The following is a 5,461-nucleotide window of genomic DNA, read 5'->3' as shown; positions in this document are numbered from 1 at the left end:
ATAAATGATTGTAGACTGAAGTTTCTAAAGTGATTCAAAATGACAGCCTAGGTAATTTATAATTGTACCAAATACATTAGTTGCAGCATATATATATCATGTTGATGAAGCACTTTTTTTTATTAGAATGTCCATAAAGTACTTGACCTTAAGAGTTTATATAGTTAGTTTACTCAAAAAAAAACTTAATTAAATCTATTAGCAAATAGGCCGGCATTAATATGTCAAGTTTAACAACTATAAGGGGAAAAAAAGAAAGGGAAAAAATAAGTAATAGTCCCAATGCTTTCTCCCTCTCTCCCTATATAAAAACGAGCTATGCTTCTCTTAAAAGAAAAAGCTATCTACAGTATATTCAAATCAAAGATCCACACTATTACTTATTATCTATGCTACAAAAAATCTGTAGAAACTAAATATCATATATTTTTAATGATTTCTAACTTATGCATCATGTAGACACAAAAATGGATGGCTTTTATTGTACTAGTATATTAAAGCATATGATAAACCATTTGCATGAGAAATCCATCTTATTTATCATGATCTGCACATGTTAGAACATCTATAAATTGAAAATCCATTGATTCTGATTCTTCAATCATAGCAAAATAAGAGTCTTACATCATTTTAACCATTCATTTTTGCACCCACTCAAGGCGCTATAAAACTACCAAAACATGTCATTTCTAACTATTTTAGTTATATAGATCATGAGCAACAGGGTCAATATTCAATTTAGATGGTTCATTATTAATTTTGAGCTTGAGAGAAGTAGATAGCCCTCCTCTCATCAAGAAGAGCTTAAATGGAGAAAGTATATGAGAACCCATGTAGACATATGTTTATTTTCACATTGGTTATGCACCGAGTGGATTTTGGATATCTATATAGGATCAAAGAACTTAAATAATATCCTTTAGCTAGCTTTTCTTGGGTGAAGTTCTAAATTATTACACCTTCAAATAAGCACAATCAACAACACTTTCAACATCTAAATTTTGACCACTCCACAAGGAATGGCAAGAAGACCAGGTAGAGGGGCGGAGCTTGAGAACCCATCGTCGTTGCCTTCTTGAAAACTAGGTGGAGAGGTACTATGAGATGAGGGACTGGGAGTTACAGAAATATTGAAACTTGAACTGGATATAAGGTCCGAGCCTACGGAGATTGAAAGTTAAAGAGTCCGACCAACGGGGGGGACCGGCTATCAACTTCCCTGGAACTTATCTTTCTCCACATTGGCAAAGCTATTGTCGCAACACTGATTCTGAAACTCCTTGATACAGTTGCATAATAGCAAGATGAACTCATCGCAGCTCTCCAACGGCCCACGGAGAGCGTAAAATTTGGCATTGCATTCTCCGCTGGGACCAGAACAGTATCCATGTCTGGTATTCTTCCACCCATGCCAACTGCTTCATCTTATCCTTCACCTTTTCTTTTACTTCATTAGGTAAATTAAGAACGATTTACAAGCACCAAAGAAGAAACACAAGTTGCTGGAGAAACAGGTTTTAAGGTTCATTGAGAGCAACAATGACCTAAAAAACAGAAAAATGTTACATCAAGGTTTGCAGGGCAGCAAAAAGATTCAGAAACTCTGATCTATTTTTGGAGGAGTATAAAACATTCCAAGAAGAGATCAGGGGAAGAGCATTGCAGAGAGCAATAGTCCAGATAGTGGATCTATTTTTGCAAAATTATGCTGCTGCGCTCTCTTCAAATAGCCCAGATGCTTCACTTATTTTCTCCAGTTCCAATAGCGTTAGATGGAAACATAATATTAGTAGGAAGTTGTATGAGCAGGTTAGATTATTACGATTCTGAGAGCAGAAGTTCAAAAAAAACTCTGAATGTATCTCATACGAACATAGCAAGTCTAAATTCACTGATAGCAATCCAGCAAAGCTAACAAGCAAATTAAGCAAACATAGCATAGCTCCCGAGGGCAATTATGCATGCAGTCTACAACATTCAGTAGCATTTTATTGTAAATTTGCAAAGAACATGGAAATGATGGTGGCTGACTATTCAATGAATGAAATGAGAGAGATAAATGCATACAAATACTAAAATGATTTATCAAAAGAATTTGTGCATGCCATCCTGCAATTTCCAGCTTCCATAAAATCAGCCAAGACTGCCTACAGCAATCAAAACCAGATAACATATGCCAAGCTATGGTAAATGAAAGATAATGGAATATGCATGGGCAATACTCCGACTTCAATTATATGCAAAATACGAGGATTTAAGTTATTCTTCACTCAATTACACGAGGACATGAAGGGTGTTGAACTTCACATCTGAGTAGATGACACTGTGACCATTATTAGTATACCAATTACCTATGTTAAAAGAACATTCATCACTTTATAGACGCGGCATGAAGCTACTACTTTGCGATACTACTGGAAAAATACAAAATGGACTCACTTAGATGGTATGCGGAGCTAGGAAAGTCTTGGGCATCTTCATACATTAGAACTCCTTGATGCTGTGCTTTTAACTTGAGAGCCGATAGAAGTGGTACTCCGTGTCTGGGAACTTTGATTCGATGACAAGTCTGAGAAGAAATTTATGTTCTCCGGGCTTTCCGCAAGAACTTTAAGTGATCTTGGAATAGGAGGTATGTTAATTTCTAGAAATCCCTCTAAAATTTGAACAACCTGGCCCATCGTTGGCCTGGCACTTTCATCATCCTGAATGCACCAATAAGCAACTTTGCAAGCTCTTTCAAGCTCTTCAATGCTCACATCATCGCCCAATCTATGATCTGCCAAGCTTCCGACATCCCCTTGCGCGAGACTGTTCGCAGCTAATGCAGGAAAAAATGCAGCTTTCCCCTCCTCTGTCTGCTCTGAGTTTCTCCTGCCAGATATAATTTCCAAAAGCATCATCCCGTAGCTGTAGACATCAGCTTTGGCAGTGATGGCTACCCCAGTTATCCATTCAGGTGCGAGATAGCCTCTCGTTCCTCTCATCGTAGTCAATACTCGGCTGAAATCCCGGCCTACAAGCTTTGCCAGACCGAAGTCTGCCACTTTTGGAACAAAGGATGCATCCAGTAGAATGTTTTCTGGCTTTATATCGCAGTGTATAATGCAGTCCCTGCACTTCTCGTGGAGATAAGCCAATCCTCTAGCAGTTCCAAGAGCAATTCGGTACCTCGTGTTCCAGTCCAAGACCATGGAATTGTTCTTGAACAGCTGGGTATCCAGAGAACCCTTTAACATGAACTCATAAACCAGCAACCTTTTGGCGCCTTCGGAGCAAAACCCAAGAAGTCGAACCAGGTTCACATGCTGCACCGTTCCAATCGTGCTCACCTCGGACCGGAACTGCTTCTCTCCCTGACGAAGGCCTTCAAGCTTCTTTACAGCTATGGCGGTCGAATCTGGCAAGAACCCCTTGAACACCGAACCGAAACCTCCTCCTCCCAATTTCTCCGAGAAGTTCTTGGTGAAATGCTGCAGGTCGCTGTATCTGAATGGCACCAGAACTCTCCCTACTGCTTTCGCAGCACGAATCATCCGCGTCTTCCGGCGCCTCCAGATCAGCACCCATACGATAACCACACAAACTACCAAGCCCGCAACCGCACCGGCGACGGCCCCGACGACCGTTCCCTTCTTGCTCGTGGAGTCCGGCAGCTCCGAAGCAGCCAGCCGAAGGTAAAGAGTTCCTCCATTCGTTCCATTGTATTGCTCCTGTAGATTGATCAAATCCCCGTGCCACACGGAGCACCCACCATTAATGTGTAAGCAGTACAAGAGCAATTGTTCAAACAGGCTGATTCACAATCTTCAGCACTCCCAGCATCTAAATTCTGAGCATTATCTGGCAACTTCATACCATCCATCGGATAAAACTTATCTTTCTCGACATTCGTCGAGCTGTTGCTACTGCACTGCAATGGAGTCGTCCTCACGCAACCCCCTGTTCGATCCAGCAAATCCCATTCGGTCTGGTTTCGCGCCACAAAACCCTTGACGCATTTGCAGAATGTCCCGCTGCTCTCGCTGCAGCTCCCGAACGGCCCGCAGAGGGAGTACACTTCGCACTGCGCCCTCGGCTGGGACCAGAACAGTATCCATTCCTGGGATTCTTCCACCCATGTCAACTGCTTGATCTGCCCCGAGGTGTCCATTATAAACCTCGAGATGATCGAGGGATCTTTAACAGAGTAAGTGAAGTAGCTTTCGTCACTATCGGTAACGTATTTGAAGTCGTAGATATAATTCGCCGTCATCTCCGGCACCTTACTAAAGATATTTCCATTCCAAGTCCCGCTAGTCCAGTACTGGACAGACTTATTCCACTGAATGAAGTACTGGCTGCTTCCATTGGGGTCGAGCTCAAGGGAGAAGATCCCAGGAGCTGGGTCAGCTGAGCTCCTCCAGGAGATGAGGCGCTGGTTCTGTTTAGTCACCTTGTTCAGGCCGAGCTTGCCTCCGGGGAGCCAGGTATCGGTGGGGTGGTCGATGCTCTGCCACAAGATCCTGGAGGAGTTGGAGCCATCTGCAAGCACAAGGTTTCCAGTGTCTCGGAGAACCGCTACAGTGGATTTGGCAGAGATGCTGGCGTTAGTGGACCAGATTTGGGCTTTGGACTGGTTGAGGAGAACCAAGTTTCCATCGGCAGAGAGCCTGAGCTCGGATTTGGTCTTGTCTGAGACAGGGGTTTCTCTGTTGGCTACCCAGACGGGGGTTTGCTGTGAGACTTTTTTGTACCAGATGCCTATGTAGTATTTGGAGGAGCTACTTGGAGAGAAGAAGCCCAGAACAAAGTTGCCTCCTTTGGAGGTTAGCTGCTGCTCCCCTGAGATGGGGGAGTTGGCAGAGATGGTGTCAGCTGAGAAGGAGAGAGGGGTTTGGAGAGCTAAGAAGGGGAGAAACATGAGGAGAGAGGAGGAAGGGGAAGGAAAGGGAGACGGAGTTTTGGGAAGAGCCATGGCTGCAACGCTATGAGATGGAAAACAGGCATAGAACTGAAAGGATGCAGGGAGGAAGTAGAAATACTTAGGAAAAATGATATTTTTTATTTTAATTTGATAAATGATTTAATTTACGTCACGACTTAGAATATGACCGAGTCATGGTGCCAAAGTACTAAAGATGACGCTTTGTTTTTTGGTTGTTTTAAGTGTTTTGACCTGAATACCCACCCGATTAAGTTGCAGGAGTTCGGAGGATGAGAGCATCTCCGACGGAGTAATGTACTGAGTGAATAATTTCTCAAATAAAAATAAATTCGAAAAAGATGTCCACAAAGTGAATTGGAGCAAGAGTTGAAGCTTAGTGCCTGAATAACATTGTACTCCGTGAGAGTTGGTTTTAAAGGATTTCAACAATTCCATATTGAAGTGACCTAAACTAATGATTTCAAATCCACTATGTGCGAGAACATAATTGGAAGTTCTTTTGAAATCATGTTAAATTTAGCAATGCTAAGAGAT

General features: G+C 42.4%; 1 pseudogene; it reads right to left on the bottom strand.

Moving 5' to 3' along the window:
* Positions 1 to 1,285: 1,285 nt before the first annotated feature.
* LOC103710726 lies at positions 1,286 to 5,007 on the bottom strand (annotated as a pseudogene).
* Positions 5,008 to 5,461: the final 454 nt, after the last annotated feature.

The sequence above is a fragment of the Phoenix dactylifera genome, unplaced genomic scaffold (assembly GCF_009389715.1).
Source record: "Phoenix dactylifera cultivar Barhee BC4 unplaced genomic scaffold, palm_55x_up_171113_PBpolish2nd_filt_p 002490F, whole genome shotgun sequence".
NCBI classification, from domain to species: Eukaryota; Viridiplantae; Streptophyta; class Magnoliopsida; order Arecales; family Arecaceae; genus Phoenix; species Phoenix dactylifera.
Note: the sequence above shows the minus strand (reverse complement) of the source record. Positions and strands in the feature narration are given on the sequence as shown.